This window comes from Alligator mississippiensis, chromosome 2, assembly GCF_030867095.1.
Source record: "Alligator mississippiensis isolate rAllMis1 chromosome 2, rAllMis1, whole genome shotgun sequence".
In the NCBI taxonomy this organism is placed as follows: Eukaryota; Metazoa; Chordata; order Crocodylia; family Alligatoridae; genus Alligator; species Alligator mississippiensis.
The window spans coordinates 148780498-148800516 of NC_081825.1; the positions used below are offsets into that span (position 1 = coordinate 148780498).

General features: G+C 43.0%; 1 protein-coding gene across 3 annotated transcripts in view; it reads left to right on the plus strand.

The window, feature by feature from the left end:
* ARHGAP24 (Rho GTPase activating protein 24) overlaps positions 1-20019 on the plus strand; it is a 520920-nt gene that overhangs the window by 44021 nt on the left and 456880 nt on the right. The window lies entirely within an intron of this gene.

The following is a 20019-nucleotide window of genomic DNA, read 5'->3' on the forward strand; positions in this document are numbered from 1 at the left end:
TCAAGGAGCTGATTAATATCACCCCAAATAGGCTTATAAATGGAGCGGACAGTCTGCAACTTGCGTTTGAAGCCCAGAGGGTCCTCTCGCATTTTTGGGAATGTATCCTGCCAATTTAAGAGATCCCCAGGGGTCCAGGGGACATGGACCCGCAAAGGCTGGCCCCCAGTAGGATTTGGATATTCCCGAAGGGGCAGCTGGCAAATGGGGTTTCGGGGCAGCTGTCAAAAGAGAACTGGCCCCTGTCAGCGGTGTCGGGTGATGTGTGCTGGGCTCAGGCTGACTGTGCGGACAGCCTCTGGGTTCGCCTGAGGACTGTAAATCATTACCAAATCGTCCTCTGCGTTGTCGGGCTCCACGTGGTAAATGTGGTAAGTGTCATTTTGTTCTGGGGAGAGATGGATGACAACCTCCCCATTCGGATCGGTTGGGTCAGGGATAATTACAGGGATTTCCAGAATTATAGGCGGCAGAACAGCCTGCGGGGTTACTGGGGTCATGGCCGCCTCCCCCTGGTTGGGACCAGGGGGAGGGAGTGGCGGTGACAAGGGAGGAACCCAAGAGTCCAGTAGGTCAAATGGGGGCTCCGGCTGTTTGGGGATTTGAGGGTAAAGGGGGCTGAAGGATGGTGTGGCGCTGGCAGACGGGGTAAGGACAGAGGCTTTCATCTGAGACAGCTGCTCTGTCAGCTTCTCAATGTTAGCCTTGTGGGAGGCAACCTGAGAACGGAGTTTTCTTTTCTCCGCCTCATCATCCCACAGATACCAGGCATCCATTTGCCGTGGATGCTTATCTTCCAGGAAGAATCAGAGGTTCCTCAGGATGCCCATGTCAAATGTTCCCATGGTGGGGAACTGCCGATCGGAGTACAAATTCCATTTCCCTAGGTACCTACAACTACCAGGGCCATATGTATTACACATAAAGGCCGCAGGACTCCCGCTAGGGTAGTCACTTTTCAAGGTCGGCCCCCCCCCCCATAATTGAGAAAGAGTACGCAAAGGGTACTCACTAGAAGTCTGATCCAACCAGGCATCCTGCATCCGTCGTGGGTCCGGAGATCCCAGCAGTGAGGCTGAAAGAACCGGGACGGGCAAAGGTCGGGGCTGGTTACCCGGAGCTCCCCGGGGTCAGTGAACTCACATGTGGAATCCCACTACTGACATCAAAACCGATGGAGAAAAATCTAGACGGAGGCCGGAGACCTGATGAAAACAGACTTTAATACATAGCGCTATGGAGAAATCGCAAGGGGATTTCTGCCTGGACGCAGCCAGGTGGACTCTTTTATACAGTGCAGCAAACAACTCCTATTTGTCATGTGCGAGCTTGTTGCTGGGCAAGGTACAGCAGTCACACTGTTTGGCAGTAAGCCAAACACGTCCATATACGGCGATTAGACAGTTGCAGACAGTTTTCCCACTCATCAGTTTCCTGCTCATCAGTTTCCTGTTCAATTATGCTTATCCAGCCATAACCCAGTGTCCCCTTTTGACCCACCACTACCCATGTCAAGGGCCTGCTTCCACAGTAGGCACCTGAGCCCAGCAGGAATACAGATCCTGGAGACTCCAGAGTGGGTACCATGTAGTGTTGGGAGGCCCTGCACGGAGTAGGGCTGAATGGGAGTAAGCCTGAAGGCCAGCACAAGGGCCATCCCTGTGAGAATTTGGTTGCAAGCATGAGACAGATAGTGTAGAGTTGTCTGGTGAGGGGCTTGGGGCAGAATTAGCCCAGGGTTTGGCACAAGGCCAGACCACATAGAGTAGGGGAACTTGCAAGAACTGAAGGACTGCATGGTGAGGCCAGTATGTGAGTAGTGAAGCCTCATGGCTCAAGAGGGGCCACTCAAGGAGGAGCAAGGGCAGTGGAGCGTGGCCTAATAATGGGTGGTATGCCAGAGGCCCCAGTGAGAGGGGGGCAGAGTGGAAGAGGTCTCCTGTGACAGGGGAGGCGGTGTGAATGAGCGGGTGTGTGAAGCCTGACTTTGGACTGGGGAGTAATACTAATCTGGATGCCATCTACGAAGCATAGGCTGCGGTGTTGGGGAGGTTCTGAGCCACAGATAGTACCCCCTGGCATTGGGGCAGTAATAGGCAGTCTCCCACATTATACCAACAGTTTATGAAACAGCAAAGTCATGGCAGGTGAGACTGGGCGGACTGCCCCATAGAGACAGGTGGGTGGTCTGACATGAGACCTGGTCCCAACAGTTACCCCCTGTCAAAATATGATTCTGTTTTAATAACTGAATAGTGAAACTTGCTGAAAGCATGCAGTTGATTCAGGGTGGTTCAAAATTAAAAAAAAAAAAATATGCTATTTTTTTTCATTAGACTTTTCATCAAAAATGACTTGGCACTGAAAGTTTTCTACTTTCCAGTGCTGCTTAAATTAGTTCAAGATTTTGATTTCTTCATTCAAATTATTTCTTGGCCTCTAAATAAAATATATTCTTATCTCTTTCTAGGCTATGGAAATGATAAAGTAATGGTAAAAAGAATTAATATTATTACCAATATTAAACAGTAAAAGGCTTTGCATTGGTCACTTCTTTCTTGCAGACACCTATACTTTCAAAAAGTTGAATGATTTGATTTAACGTGAAGAACCTGAAAATGTAGTAGCTTGTTCACCATTTGGAAATGATCTTTTGAGCATCAGTTATGATTTTGAGGGCAGCCCATGATGATCTTGGTGTTGTCTGAGTGGAACACCTGGTAGAGTTGTAATGTTTTTCTTGATTTTTTTTTTTCCCCATAACTGTGCAGGAGGAGCTCATAATAGATTAGGGAAACCCTTTGGAAGAATGCAAGAGTCAAATTATGATCTTATTTGCTTGAGTAAATCTGGACTAGTTCAGTAAACTAAACCATTGTAACTAAGTGCCAAGATTAACTCTGTCTCTATTAACAGTATTCATTTACATATGACCTGATTCTTCTGTCATTTATTACTAAATTATGTATATTTATATTACTGTTACTAATACTACAGGAAACCCTCACTATTTGCAGGTTTGGCATTTGTGGTTTCAAATATTTGTGAATGCCAAACCCGCTTCTTAAATACACTTAAATGAGCTCCTAAGGAGCTCTGTGCTTGCTGCCGCACTTCTGCCACTACCGCCGCCACCATGCCCACCCCCCGGGACACTGAGTTCATGAATGCAGTGCCTTATTCACGGATTTCACTATTCGTGGTGGATACAAGAACGTATCCCCCGTGAATGGTGAGGGTTGCCCGTATTATTAAATTCATTTAAATTATTTATTACTAATTTTATAATGTTATAAACTGGCCAACTTTCATAGCATTACATTTGATTTGCAGTGATGCAAGTGAAGGAGAGTCAGGTCCTATTATAATACTAGTTAGGGACAAGCTCCCATTTTTTGTGGCTGACAATGGATCTTGTAAAATGTAAATAAAAAAAATAAGCAAAATTGAAGACGTCCATACCCAGCTTCTATACTATTCCCCATTATGAATAAGCTACAGGAGTTCATATGTAAAATTTATTGTTATTTCCCATGAAGATGTCCATATAACTGAGTAAAGTAGCTGTAATAGTCTCATTTGTAGAGCCAAGAAAATAGGTGTTGAAAAAGTAATCTATGGCTCTGCATGTTGTTGAACAATTTCATTTGGCATTCCCTTTGTGTGTTTGCTTCCTGTTAGCAATCATGCAGTGTGAATTTAGTAGCAAAAACACTTGTCTAAAGGAAATGATAAGTTCTGATCCAAAGGTGTTCATGGAAAGCAAATTTTAAGCTTAGGTTTCTGTGAATATTCACAATAGAGAAATGTCATTGCTAGTATTGTCCATTCAGGGGACAATCCTGGTCACAAGTCACACACCTAGCAGTAACAACCAGGCTGCAGACTAGAACTGGCAAGATACACAACTGATAAAATTCATGAAAATTTTGTCTAAGAATTTTGGGTGACTATATTTTAAACACATACAGCAGGTATGCAGACATTCTGTAGGGAGCAAACAGTTAAATTAAATAATTTGTTATTAGTAATTTGCCAGGCCTGAGTTACCTGTAAATCAATGGGGGAGGGGGGGGGGTGTTCTAGCGAGTGTTGGAACCTGAATATGGAGGTTTTTAGGCTATATTAGATAAAGCCCACACTTTTTCAATAGTTCTCTATAATTTCTTCATTTTTCTTTTGGGTTATTGCCATATTTTAAAGGCCATACAATAGGTGTTGACATTTGCAGGATGTAATGCATGTCTCTAAGTGATTTAGTCACTTACTGTTCAGTGTAAGTTAGTCCAAACAGAATAAAGTGAATATTACTTCTGTGGCGGGCCAGTAGGGGGAGCTCCTGCATTGAGCCTCCCACCTCACCACACCCATCCACCTTCTGGACTCCACCTGTCTCTCCAGGGGTGCCTAAGCCCTGGCAGACCCCCTTTCGAGCCCCACCGCAGAGTCTGGGGGTAACGTGTGCTGCCACCACCTTGAGGAGGGACTGTCTGGGGCCTGTGTCCTCAGGGAAACACAGGCCTAATAGTCCTATGGGTACTTGACCCAATACAAGAACTTGGGGCACTTCCCCAAGTTGGGGGCCAAAAAGGATAGACTCCCTTAGTCCGCTGACCCAAGGGGCCTCCTAGGCATAATTAAACCCACCCCTCAATAAGTCTCCTACACCAGTCACAAAGGAGGACTTCATTGTTCCCGACAGGATGAGGTAGAACAGGGTAGAGCACTATCAGGGGATTACCACTGAGCAAAATAGTCTGGCTAAGGTAGCCGTTTGATATGCTTGTGCCATGCTGGAAAAATGGCTTCTCCTCCTCCTTCTTGGACCAGGCCCTTGTATAGCCTTTCTGACCTCAGCAGCCCAGTCCAATAGAAGCCAGCAGTGTTGGCAATTAGCCAACCACTTTAAAAAGTATCACTAGTTACCTGGGCAGATGAGCAGGGGCTTTTCCCTCCCCCCACACAACTTCTGCATGGTTAATGGAAATTCTGCTTTGGCCTTTCCAGGTAAAATGGGATCTGCTAATCGGAATGGCCAATATTTTATGTATTAGTAAAGCACCATAGATCCTTTTAAAGCTTTTTTACAGCAAAATAAAAATACACCAATATTATAGGTTTTTATTATAGAAAAGAAAATTTGCCCTTTCTTTGTCTGGCCTTCAGAAGATGGAAAAATTGTATAGAATCCTCCCCACAGCTACATTTTATGCAAGGGGTGGTTAACACTGCAGTTCCTGGGTTCAGAGGAGCAGAAGGAAATACTGTTCCTGTGCAACATCAGGCTTGCTCGTTATCACAAATGGAGCTAACACAGGTCCAGGAGGTTGAAGTCCTGCTCCTGTCTTTCTTCTGTATTAGTTGGCAGAACAAGCTTGTTACACCGGAGGGGCAGACTGTGAAGAATAATGCAGTCTACTTGATCATCCTATACACCCATCCCAGAGAGAGAGAATCCTTCCCTGAGTATTCCCTGGCTTTTGGTGGAGTCGGTATCTTAAGCCACAGCTTGACCTATACTTTTTAATATTGAAAAACTTCTAAAAGTATCATGCATGGTTTGGACTGAATACACAATGGCATGGGGGTGATACGAGTGTCCATTTATAGCCAAAACTGAAAAGTGTTCATATCCACTGCTTACAAATGTAAAAAACAAAAACAAACCCAAAAACAATTTACTGGAGTTTGTCATATTCTGTCAGTGATGGTTACTAAGTACTTTAACAACCATGTATCAATTGTTTGCACTTACAAAGGATCCATAAGAAATTGTCAGGCATAACAGTCCCATAACTTTAAAAACAAACAAACGACCCCTGCCCCAAATGTCATGGCCCTCAGTTGGAAGCTAGACATTTCCAACTTTCCCAGTGATACAGGGCTCCAATATTTCTCTGTTCTCTACTGTTATTTGACAGAACTTTATTATGGGATTTTTATGTATAGAAAACCTGTTAGTGAAACAGCACTAAAGTGTGCCCATCCTGGAAGTCAGGGAGTGGTAAATAAACTATTAGAATGCTATAGTCAGATTATCAAAAAAAGGAAATGTCAAGTCAGTCTGGTGATGTCGCTTTAGTGCCGTATAGGAGGCTGAAACTGAAGTAGCTGGGTTCAATTACTAGCTCTTGTTACCTTACTTTTTAGGCTTAACATTAGCAAGCATGTTGAAATGTGCTACAGTTGGATTTTAGAATCTCTGCAAGCAATACTATTTTAGCAGTATAACTTAAAACCAATTCTACTTGAGATGTTGTTAGGTCTTTTTCTCCAGCCCTTATTACCCTGAGTATTGCCAGCATATTACAAGTCTATCTTGAAATTGAACAAGATGATCAGGATTAGGCCCCACAGAAGTACTTTTGGTAGGTGATGTGATTTCCCTCCCTTCCCCTCCCCCCCTAAAAATGTTCATTAGTAGCTTATCTCTATCTCAAAGTCTCAAGGAGCCCAATAAAACGGATTGAAAAAATACTGCTTAGAAATGCAACGTGGACCAATAAAACCTGAACTAGGGAAACTGAACTGAAATATAAAACCAGTAATAACAAGGCTGAGGTAGAACATATTTTTTGTATGTTTGGAATTGTCATTACAGTGATTGATAGTGGAAGTGATAAGCCACTTGTGTTAACTTGCAGCCTTCACCAATTAAAAGGGAGGCTTGGCTACCACACAATTTTGCAGCTCACTGAAACCAAATTACTGTCACTGCATGTTCAAAAATATATAAGGTGTGAATGTCTTATACTTGCTGTTGCTGTTACCTAGTTCTTCACATTTTACCTGTTTGTTTACTTGTACTACTTACATTCTTGATTGCAAGCTCTCTGAGATGGGGAGTATCTCTGAACCAAGTGGTGTATAAATTCATATTCACAGTTGGATGCTAATTGCTATCCCAGGGTTCCTGCCTATTACTGCATTAGAGGTAATGATCTATAAAAGGGTTATTGTCCTAATCAAATTTACGGTTCTGGTAAGTGAAGATCCATTGGCCCTGGCCACTACTTTTGTTAGAACAAAGCATTTCAACGCTGAAGCTCTTGGACAACCCCCACCCCCTTCTCCCCACTTTAGCTCTGAATTTTAGTTTTGCAACTTGGGCACATCTGGTGTTTAAACAATAAAATATGTGCATTTCACATGCATAGTTTTCACTTAACGTTATGTTTTTGAAAATGCTGGATTCATAGGATGCTAGATGTGATGGGCAACAAAGATTTATTACATTATCCCAGCTAGCTCCCTACCCATCTATCCGTATATCATGGTAGTTCCTGGAGACATCAAATGCACTTGAAGCCCCAGTGGGCTGAGTTTTGTACATTAGTCCCCAGATCTGAAGAGGTAGCAGGATAATACAGGAGTGTTCTTTTGAACATTTTTTTTCTTGCTTTTTTTTTTCTTCATACTAGTTAAAAAATCAAAACAAACAGGGATTTAACCATACCTTTGGGAGACTGATGCATGCCAAGCAGTAGAATAATGTCAAGAAGTGTTCCTAACACTTTTCCTAAATTGTTTCTCTCTACCAACACTCAGTTAAAGCCCTACCTTTTCATCCACCCTGTTAAATAGTTTCTTAGTTGTTTAGCATGTGTACATCCTTCACATGTGTACAGTCTTATCAGGTACCCACCCTTCTTGGTCATCACTGCCAATCCAACCTCCTAAATACATTATTACTTTTCTCTGAACTCCTTCCAGACTTCAACATTTTTCTAGATCAGAAGTGTACAAGAATTGAATGCAATGGGCAAACTGACCTATATTGCTTTTCTCATATCAAATTGCAGTGCAAATTCTTGCATAATTTGTTCTGCATTATCACTGCTGGATGTGTTTCTTCATTAATGCTTTCAAGATTTCTTATGACTATTTCCAGAGAGCGTAGACAGAATGTTTCAAATAGAAGTCACTTTTTCCTCTCTGCTCATGTCTTTTTTTCCTCTGTTTTTGTAATATTTCTCTATCTGTATTGTTATTATTGTTTGCAACTCTTTCCAGTCTGTAATTCCATTAACATTTTTAAATTAACTAGTTGAGGCTATTGTTTTTTATATAATAACTAATGCCAAACACTACACTACACTATTGGACATTGCTACTTCACGTGATGCATTATCACTTATTTCTCTTTAGCATGTCTGGTAAGATTTATTTTTTACAGAGCAATGATGGCTATTGATTGTTGATTTGTTATTCTCTCTCTCTCTCTCTCTCTCTCTCTCTTTTAAATTGGCTCTTCTATGCCAGTGGAACACCGGCCTCATTGGGTGAAATATACTGACCGATATGCCTGGCCTGTATTTGTGGGGGACCGGACTTGTTAAATGTTTTTCTCTCTTTTTTAGGAGTAGATTTTTTTTTTTCAGGGTAGTAATTGCTTTAATTGTTTTTCTTTAATTATTCATTATGGTAATCTTCATCGTATCTCCTTTCCCCGCCCTCCCCCTCCCCCCTGAAGGTTAGTCAGTAGCTATAAGAATTTCATAGAATCATTTCAATCAGTACTTGATAGTTTTTGAGAGGTCACGTTCGGGAGAAAGGCAGGCATATAGTATCTTTCAGAATTTGTGAGGTGATGAACCAGAACAACTACCCAACACCGTTTTACCATTTGAGTGAGACTCGGATAGGTATGTTGTTTGTGACTGAAATGACAGGCAAACTAGTCTCATGCAGATATAACCTAATATAACCTTTCTATCATCACGTTGTCTCGTGTGAAGAAAGAAAGAAAAAATACACTATCTTGATATACATGAATATACTCTACAGACATGCACATTATAGCCTCCATTTGGGTTACCAAGCACACCTTGTTAATTAGCCACTTCAAAGATCAATGAAAGTTGGGGCCTTGTCTTATGATGTGTTTTATTTAGAATGTAGCAAGCAGCTGGTGCTGTTAGAACATCTTCTGAGCAGTCACATGATAATGTTTCCTATGATCTCTAACACAATCTCAGCCTCAGAACCACACTGGTGTCTTGAACTGGCTCCCTGTGGCTCCAAGGCTGGGAATATGTTGGTTTCATCCTTTGGACATTAGGGGAGCCATTTCAGGACTCTGGTGTAGTCATGGGGCTGGGACCACAGATTGCTTGTTTTATCTCTCTGTGCAGTGGTTGGCTGATAGTAGAACGTGTACTTACTGACATCTATAGATACTACTTGTGCAAAAAGTTCTAAATTTTCTAAGCTACGATAGCACTTGTGTTTTACTGCTTTGAACATGCTCACTTGAAGTTAACACATACTAAGCACAACATGTGATGAGGTCCCTGGGGAACCTATGTATGTGCGGCGAGGCTGCTCCAACAAGCTGTAATTACAGGGCATCAAAGCAGTCTCAATTGATTGATTGATTACCATGCTCCAGCAGACTCCAGTGTCACATATATATTAGTATCCCTGCATTGAAAAGTGGCAGTGGGGGTGCTTTAACTAAAGCTCATTCAAGCTTTAGTTAAAGTGCCTCTGTCCCCATTTTTCAGTGTGGGGATGCTGATACACAAGATGCTCTGGGCACTCTACTAGAGTGGCTCTTGGAGCTGCTCTAATATAAAGCACCCCCGTCCTCTCCACACACACCCAGGAAATACGTATAATCACACCCTAAAGCAGAGGCGGGCAATTATTTCAGGCAGAGGGCTGCTTACTGAGTTTTGGCAGGCCATCAAAGGCTGCATGTCAGGCAGCCAGGTACAGATAAATACTAACTTTCTAAAATTTTTAGGGGCCTCACAGGCCAGATAGAATGGCCTGGCAGGCCGCATGCAGGCTGCTTTTTGCCCACCCCTGCCCTAAAGTCTAGCCTCTCCCATTTCCATTCATTTAGGACTCTTCCCAGCAAATCAATTTAGATATAAAAAGTTTGTACTTTAATGACTTGCAGCAAATTAGCACTGGGCCTGGCAGAAGACTTTTTGCCTTTGGGAGAAAGTGAGGGCCTGCTGCATCAAGATAGCACTATTTAGTGCACTAGTTTGTATTGGCACTGCTTGTGCTTCATTTATGTTGTAAGTGCATAGAGCAACCTCATTCTCATTATGGCCAAGAACTTTTCATGAGGACATTATTAGTATTAGCATTATTTTAAATGAGTGCTAAAGTTACCCCTCTGAGAGCAGCCACTTGGTGTCTCTGGAAAGATTGGTGTAGCTTTGACTAATTTTAACTGAGTAATATGAATAATGTTCAGCAGCCCCTTTCAAATTACTGCTATTGAAGACTTGTCTCTATTTAGGATGCCAGGGCAGTTCACAATCTACTGGCTTTGAAGCTCTGAGATTGCAGGGCTGGCCTGGAAAGAGTTTGTCAGACTAGGTCACAGTCAATCCAATGCATAGAACTGCCATTGTTCAAGAGAAAAGGGCACTCCAGAGTGCTGCTGTGACTCAGAATATGATAACAAGAAACCTGTCACAAAAAAAGTCAGTCAGTTTTTATTTCCATTTTAGATTTGACTTGTTAAATACTTATAGCTTTCTAGTAGAACAGGCTTTAAAATGCATACAAAGTAGAAAACATCTCCTGAAAGATACTGTACTGTGTGCTTTCTAGATGCAGATATGAATAAGTACAGATTAACTAAATAAATACATCTCAAAAGCTATTGCATCTTATCGAGTGCTTCCAAAAGAAAGTTTGATTTTTAGAGAGGATTCAAGGGTTGACATTTCTGGGGCTTCCCCCCCCTCGTGGCTGTTATGTATATCATTAATCTGAATTAAATTTGATGTCCCTCAGTACATGCTGCTGTAAAACTGGTATAATGCTCCCCTACTTCACCTTCAAAGAGAATGTGAGGGTTAATTAAGGATGATGACATGAAACATTTTGTGACTTGAGTAAATGTGGCTGGAAAAGTGCTATTTATGACACAATAATAGCTCTGATTCAGGAAAACATGTAAGGGTATGCTCAGCTCTTAAGTATACATTTACCTTCTGTTGAAGGTTATGTTTCTCCCCTCAAATGGTAAGCCATTTCTAAATCTACCAATTGTGTATGTTTGATAGCTCTCAATGTCCTTTTCAAAGGTAAGCAGTCATTGTCATCTCCTTTTTATAAGTTGTGTGGGGAGGAAAAGTGGGGCAGATGACCTACATACAGCTTGGTTTTCAGTGCCTGGCCCTCTTGTTGCCCACCTGCAGATGGTTTTATAGGGTAGAGTACTTCTTTGAGATGGGCCAAGCTTTCCTTGTATTCACTTCTTGTTCACTCCCTATAAATCCTTATAACTGATAGTGAGAATTTTTCAGTTTCTCTTGTACACTGTATAGGAGAAAGCTGCTCTATAGATTGAACATTAACATGTACAGTGTCCAAAATGCAGCATTTGAGGATTAATTAAGTATTAAATTTGTGAAGTTTCTTTAAAGAACTGATGGTAGTCTTTGAGTGGAAAATGTGGATTTTGAAGTAGACCTGTGTAACAGAACAAGCACAGAAATTATTGGCAGTATGATACATTAATAGCATTCTTTGTTTTATAGTCACTAAGATGTTCATGAGATACTTTGGTTAATCATGTAACAGATAACAGAAAGTTCCTTTTCATAAAAAAAAGACAAGGAACTGTTTTTCTTCATAAGCTTTGTAGCTAACGTGCCAGAGATAACTGAATGAACAATATTGCTGTAGATCAGGGAGTGAAGAATATAGAACTTCACTCTTCTGTTTAAAATCTCTACAGTCAGAGTTGATCAGTTGGAGTGAGTGATAGCCAACAAGACACATGAGATGAGATTTTTGGAGACTTGTGCATTAAAGTTAACCTGTCCACTCAAACACATTGGAAGAACAATTTCGGGAAACAAACACTTCTAAAAATTGTGAAAGTAGTTTTGTGTGTTGAATGAAAGCACTTGACTTTTCTTTTTCAGAAGCTTCTGTATTTTCATCCTACTTTTGTGCTGATTTGCTATTAGTGTCTGTTCAGATATACTGATGCATAAACTGTAGGCTGCTTTTGTTATATCTCTCTTTTTCTCATATTTATACTTATTTGAAAGGAATATTTCAAATGGCACCCTTTAACATGGAAGGTTGTATCCCAAAGCCTGTGAGTGCTGCTGTATATGTAACTATATTTGTTTCCTTTTGGCTACAAAGGCACAACCAGCAAGGCACAATGTGCTGGGCGGTAGCAGCTGCAGCAGCTACAGAAGCTAGACTAGCAGTGGTGGCGGTTTCTCTTCTTGTTCCTTCCTTGAAGTGGTGCCTGGTCAGCCACTGCTCCTGCTATTGTTTGGGTATGTCACCTTAGCATCTTTTAAGAACCTGTGCACAGACACAGAAGAAACACTCTTTTTTTTGAGTTATTGGCACCTGCTACAGAGGAGGCACACACTCTGCTTTCCCTTATGGAGATGTTACTTTCTGTTAGCTTGTTTTTCTTGATTTAAAGAGAATTATGCAGAGGGTGAAAGTTGAGATTCTGGTGCCTTTGCACATATTGAGTATTTTCTTACCTTGTGAGCAATGGCATTAATTTTAATGTCACCACTCCAAGAGAAACTCCTTTTTGTGAAGGTAGCCTAACTGGTCACATTTGGGGGCTATTCTTTCTATAGAAATACAAACATATGTCTGTTTCTAGCCCTACGGGTACATCATTTTCTCATTCACACAAATATAAACACAGTTAACTGAGTGTAAGTGAGGAAAAAACTAGCCTTTAGTGTGAGGTCTCTAGTTGGCTGGAGCACTTCTTTTGTAACCTCCAAGGTCATCTGGAGGGGCTTTACAAATTTGCATTTTAAACTGCTGTAATTAAAGTCTTTCTGCACACCTTATCAGTCTTTACAGGCTACCACCTAGCTTTCTAGGTACCTCTATCTTCCTTAATTGCTTGGAAATGTTTGCCTGTCACAACACTCTCAAAAGCACTGCTTCATTTACTCTATTCTATTACTGTGTTGCTCAGGTACGCAGAGACCTCAACCTAAAATATATGTTTACTTGTTAACATTCTTTTGCTTCATTTTCCTCTTTTTCGCTGACCTTCTGTGCAACACAGTGCTCTACTATTTATATGAGGTAAATAATTCAAGGGATAGGCTATAACCTTTGCCTGTAATAACAGGACTGAGCTGGAGCTGTTGACCAACTTCCCTTTGGCACCTGTGTTTGAATTGAAATAGAGTTCAGGGTCCTGAACAGATGGAAAAGACCAGTTAAAATTACTGTTTGGCTTGTTTTTTACACCCTGCCACTTCTCATTTAAGGGGGTTTGAGATTGTCAAGCTGTCCATGACATAGAATAGAGCTGGTTGAAAAATTTCCAGTACAGTAATTTTTCCATCAGAAAACACTGATGCCATAAAACTAACTTTATTTGAGAATGTTTATATTTCATTTAAATGATTAATTAAACAAGAATTGCAGTGTTTCATTCGGACTCATAGGATTTATAATGCATGTTGTGGCCTAAGTGAAGGATTTAGATAACGTGACTTAAATATTTCTGAAATATTTTTGTAGGCAATTTAGTTTAATGTAAAATCTGACTTTTCTTTGGTCCAAGTTGGGAGAAAAATAAATCTTTTTAAAGTTCAAAGTCTGAAAACATCCAAGTTTCACTTGGTTGCCAATACTGGGTTTTCTGGTTACTAGTTTGATCACAATTTCCACAAACTAGGCATTGAACTTGTTGGTAACTCTTTCATTATGCAGAACTATATTTAGTTTTTTACAGGCAGGTAGCACTAAATCGCATGCAAAGGTTAAGCCCCAGCAGTGGGCGAAATATGGCCTGCAGGCGGGTACCGCTAGGCCTGTGTGAAGCTTCGGTCCCTGATTTCAATTTGGCCCAATTCGGTGGCTGAATTTCCAAATTGAATCAGAAGACCCTTAAATCTCTCTGAATCAAATTGGAACTTGGTGACTGGTGCTTCCTGGGTCTGGGGCGGCGGCATCCGGGGTCCCCCTGTAGCCGATCACCGAGCCGGGGTGTCTCCCTGGCAGACACTTCCGGGTTTGCTGCTGAGCACAAGGGGAGGGGGGGAACCCCTGCACTCCTGTGGGATGCTCCATACACCCCAGCGTTGCAGTGATCACGAGCTGCGCCTGCTACCTGAAGGTACTTGGAAAAAACATTTAAAGCTGTGTCTGTGTCCGAATTGCTGATTCTCCGAATCAGCATCGAATCTTCAGATCCAGATTCGGCTGAATTGAATCGGGGACAGTGATCCAAATCGACTAATTGAATCACTGTCCCTGATTCAGGCCGAATCCAAGTCTAATAGGGCCTGCTTCACACACCCCTAGGACCCACCAATTAATTGCACCCTGCCTGGCTGGCAGCTGCCCCTGCTGTGCTCCACATGGGGCCAAGTCCTGCCTGCTCCCACCTGGGGCAGCGTATGCTGTGCTCTCAGTTTCCCCTGCCAGAGAGCCCCAGCCCTGGCCAATGGCCACAGCTTTCAGGCAGGGCTGCTGCTGCTGCAGCCACCCAGGGAACTACTGGGCTCCCCAGGCCTCCAGTAGCTCCTCCTCCTGACCCTGCTGCCATGCTCCAGGCAGCAGGTAGGGAGAGGAAGCTGCAGCACTGAGGGGAGTAGGGTGGGGGGCAGGTTCTGTCTGTAGCTTGCTTGATTCTGCTCCATGCATGGCTGGGAGGGGGAGCACATGGAAGGGGGGGCATGAAGGTGCTTGGCTGCTCCAAAAACCTGACTGGGTGCACACAGGACAGGCAGATGGGGTGGGAGCAGGATAGGAGCAGGAGCCAGCACAAGCTTGGCTGCAGCCCCATTGGGCAGGCATGGGACAGGCAGGTGGGGCAGGAGCAGCAGCAGAAAACAGCATGGGCTTGGCTGTAGCCCCATAGGGCAGGTGTATAACAGAGGCCAAGAGCTGGTGGTGCCAGACTTGGCTCCAATCTCCCCCCCACCCTCCCCCCCAGGTGTCAGCAGCTTTCCCACCACTTTGCATCATGCTGTGAAACAGGCAAGCAGTGCTGATCTTTCTCTCCCCACCACCTCCACCTGTGGAGGGGCTGGGCTCAGCCATGTCACAAAGAGTGGATGGAGGGGAAGTCCCCCACATATGCACATCCCACACACTCATCCCACCCCCACCATACCCACGCACACATCAACACCCTCCTGCATGCCTCCCCCAACTATATACTCCCCCAACTATAGGCAATTTGGTAGAGGGGCACATGCACACCCCCCCCCCCCAAGATTGGCTGCCACCTCTGGCTTCTGTGGGCAGTCACCACTCACCACCCCGCCACCAACATGCCATCCACAAACTGTGCCCCCCACTCTCAGGAGGCACCAGTCATCCATCCCCACAACTACATACCCCACAGTGTCAACATACACCTCCCTACCCCCACAAATATAATATATGAGTAAGATTTTATTTTCAGCTATTAAGCAGTCACTTCTATACACTATGCACATAAATCAGGCCAAAAGTATCTTTTGAAATAAAATTAAAATGTTATTGTAGATATTTGGGTTTTTTAGTATATCATTTGGGTGCTTCCAGTTCCAAGATGGCAGTGCTCCTCTGCCCCCCCCCCCAAAAAAAAGAGTACTTCTAGGGCAAAGGGAGAGACTCTGGGTGGCAAAGGTCAGGGCTTAGGGGCAGGACTTCCAGTCCCAAGATGGCAAGCAGGGGATGGGGTACCTGTCAAGGGGTGGGGCTAACATTGCAGCCCTAAACAGCTCACCAAATTTGTTAAGCAGCCTTCCATCCAAAATAATTTTTCTCCTGGGTTAAGTGATATTACTTTAAAGTGACAGCCTTGATAGATGCCTTATACTCTTTCCTTAGTGTTCTCTTACAGTTCAGGTTTAGTTTGATTCCTCTTTGCCTGTCTTGTATCATGGAGCCTCTTGCACAGGTCCTCTTTTCTATATATTGACTACCATCTGACTGCTTTACAACTAGAAAGATCTGTTTGGAATTGCCTGCAAAGACTTCCTGAGGCACTTGGCAACACTTCTATGTAGTGGTACAGTGGTGTTGATCATCCCAACTGCAGTTGCTCATTAATTGCAGTTGTGCAATTAATTTTGCGGGGGAAACATCTCATTGGCTTATTGACAATGGGACTTAAGCACCTGATTCAATTACTTCTAAAACTTTTATGCCACTTCTCAGTATGAGCTTACTGCATTATTCCTTAGGCCCCCTCCAAGGTATGGAGCAATTAACTGGTTTATTGCACAGTTACCTGGAGATCTGCTACATGTGCAAAGTAGCTATCACAATAAAAAGCTCCAACTATCTATAAAACTAGACCTTAAAAATGTCTAATAACTTTATAGCTGGTTGCTATTCAGATTAATTTGCATGTGTAGCAGGGCCTCCCCTGTGGCTGGGAACCCTGCCAGCTGATGGGACTCCCAGCTGCAGGGGTGCCTTTTGCCCATCATAAAAACCCTGAGCCTTGGAGATAGCAGGAGCCATGGTCTGGGGGTTTCCTGCACCCCCAAGCCCTGGTGATCATGGCTGCAGTGATCCCTAGGGCTTGGAAGTGCAGGAAACCCCTGGCCCTTGAGGATTACAGCTACCATGATCCCTAGGGCTCTGGGGTGTGGGAAACCCCTGGGGCAGATGATTGTGGTGATCCTCTACCCCCAGGGGTTTCTCACACCTCCTGGGGGAGGGGGGGTTCCCTGTGGCAATCCTCCAGCCCTGGGGGTTTTCCCCACATTCCTAGGGTGGGGAGATCACTACAGTGGTGATCCTCTGGCCTTGAGGGTGCATAAGGCACCCCATAGGTGGGAGCCCCTCAATTGGGGTGTGTGGAGTACCTAGGCATGGGAGCTTGCCAGTGCAGGGGAAACCTGGGATCGGGGCATGATGAGATCTAATGCACACTCCCATAGTCACATATGGCATGGCAGGAGGTGCAGTTGTGTGAATTGCACATTATATTGGGTGTCATTTTAAATTCTAAATCACTTCGATTTGGGTAGTTTTCAAGGGGAGAATGGGACTTGGCACTTTGAGCTGAAAGAATGTTGGCTAAACAACTTTTTTTAATGTGGTTACCTCTATTTTGTTTAGTTTCCAAAGCTACCTTTCAGGATTTGAGGCAAAGTTTCTAGAACATGATGATGCAGGCCATAGAGAGAACAAATTAATCCAAACTGCTTGATCAGGCCTTGAGAAATCAAAAAGCATAATCACTGAAGAGATTGATAGGACATAATGGGAACTCATTATTGGGAAATAGGAGAATGATTAATGCCTTCAATCACTTAGGGTAGGGACAGACATTCCAAAAGCCTGAGCCTGAATTGATTTGATCTTTGCAGGTTAGTCAAACCTGCAAAGCTTGAACCAATTTGGAGGTGGATAGGCGGTCCCTTTTCATGCTAGAAATGTAGGCACATGTTTGTAGTGGCTCAGGCTAGAACACGGTGGTACTAGAGCTTCCCTCCATTCCCTTCCCAAGTGCTGAGCTGAGGGGAGCGTGGCCAGGCCCCAGGAGGATTCTCTGATTAAGGGGGGGTTTCCCCCTCCTGACCAGGAGGGAGCCAGGGGGGAGTTGATAACAGAGCATTGAGTTACACAGCAGGGAGTTACACAGGGAGTCGTTAGCATTTAGCACTCCATCAACAAAACAAAAGGATCTCTCATTAGTTTAAGCTCTTCTTAAACAACTTTTTTCCAAGGAAGAAACAGAAGGATGTTACCAGCTACCTGTTGATTAACTCCAACAAGCCCTAAGCTGACACTGTTCTGTCTGCCTTTGTCCAGTCTCCCACAGCACGGACTGTAGCTAGAATGTGGTATGCTAACGAATGCTAAGAGGTATCTGTATAAGGCAGAGGGGAGTGGGGAATCCTTGTTTGAGCATCGAGTGGTTAGGGGAGGGGAGCAGGAGGAAGCCAGGTAGACCCTTCTGTACCTGCAATCTCTGCCAAAGCTAAAGCCAGGGAGCAGAGGAGAGGGGCCAGTCCTGCTGGGCTGGAGCAGAGAGCAGAGTCCTGCCCAGGGTTGAAAAGCATCTGGGATGCTGGAGGATTCTGATTTAACTTAAACCAGGAAAGGGTCTGGGACAGACATCTATATAAACCAGTTTGACCCAAATTGGTTAAGTCTGATACTACATTCAACCAGTTTATCTCAAACTGGCTTCAGCCATTTTGAAACTGGTTTATGTACACTTAACATCTGTTCTGTTACAGGTTTAAACCAGTTTCTGATCACTTAAACCAGTTTGTGTAATGTCTGTCGCTAGCCTTAGGGGTTCTTGTAACTTCTGCTGAAGCACCTGATGCCAGCCTTTATTAAAGATGGGACTAAATGGACTATGTTTGGCTCCACTATGATTCAGTGTTCTTTAATAGAATTTAGCCAAATCAGACTCACGGATTTTATGCTTTCACCTCTGTTGGTGTAAGTCAGATTATACATTTTCCTTCTTAGCAACAAGTTTATTTCCAAGGCTAGGGACAGAAGTTACATATAAAACATTATAAGTGATCAGAAACTGGTTCAGAGCTGTAATGTAATGGAAGTTCAGTGCCATAAACTGCTTACAAAATGGCCCAAAACAGTTTAAGATAAATCTGAATGGATGTAGTATCAGACTTAACCGATTTAGGCTGTATTGGTTTGAAGATCCCCTCCAGATTCAAGTTAATGAATCCCAGGATGCTTTGCACCTCCCCCACAAACACTTCCTCCCCTTGCAGGGTGGGCAGGCTAGCCTTGACCCAAGTTGGCTGCTCCAGCTGAGCAGGGCAGCATTCTCTAGCATGCCCCAGCTTCTGGCCTGAGCCACTGTAGGCATGTGGCTGCATTTCTGGAATGAATGTCTGTTTACTTGCTTATTGATTAAATCCAGGCAGCTTTGACTAGCCTGGACAGACTGAATCGATTAAGCGTCAGGCTTTTTGACTGTTTGTACTTGGCCCAAATGTTATTTGAAGCAGACACGGTCACCATGGCCATGAATCTGTGCACGATGTTGAACATAGGCACGATCTCCACTGACTTCTGTGGAGGTTTGATTTCACTGAAGGAATAAGCTGCATCTCTTTTTCGTGTGCATTTTCAATAGCAAAAGAGCATGAATAACTTTATATCAGGTCTAACAAATAACTGCCATTTTTATTCAAATGTATCTGTGTTACAAGTGAGCTTTGCTTGTCTAGACCAGTCCTACTTTAGACTAAATCCTGCTCCCTTTATGCGAATAAGCCTATTGAAATTTGTATATCTAACAGGAGACCTATTTGCTCCCTTATATTTGGCTTTACCTCAGAACTGCAAGTAATATGATTGTTTAGGAGTGCAGCTAGTGTAGTGTGAATTGCTTCACTCTCAACATATTGACTAAACTTTTTACAGTACTTCATCTGAGGATAACGATTAGTTAGGAGACATTTGAAAGTACAGAAGCAGAGTTCTTGTTTTTGAAAAGTTTAGAACGATCTCACAGTGTCCTAAACTTGTGAAACACTTGCGTGACTATGTAGGTGAGCCTGTCAAGGTGGCCAGACGTTTTTCAAAATTACTTTGTTTTTTCAGGAAAGTGTTTGAAAACTTCATCTTAGTAAGTAATGAAGGATCTGGTGGTACTAAACATAGGCTTATATTTATCTAATTATCATGGATACTATAAATGAATGTGAACTGTAAAAAAGTTATATTAGAGTTTTGACTCAAATTTCAAAAGTATTCAGGTTGGACCTTCTAAATCAGGTTCATCCCTATCAAATATACACAAAAGGACATGCTTTGTATAAAGCAGGAAGACTTTCCTCGCAGGGGAAGGAAAAAAAAATTCTTGCATTCAGATATATTTTCAAACTATTAATCAATAGTTTGCAATCAGTATTTGGTATTTTAACAATTTCCTGCAGTGCTTTGGATCCATAAAGCATTGTGCTAATGTTTCAGAAAAAGTGAAACGTAGGAAACTAACTATGCACTGGAGTGAAACTGACAACAAGGCTGTTCATGGTTTAGGGTAAAAAGTAAACAGGATAACCTTTTTGTTACAGGATTCAGGGTTTTTTATTTAAA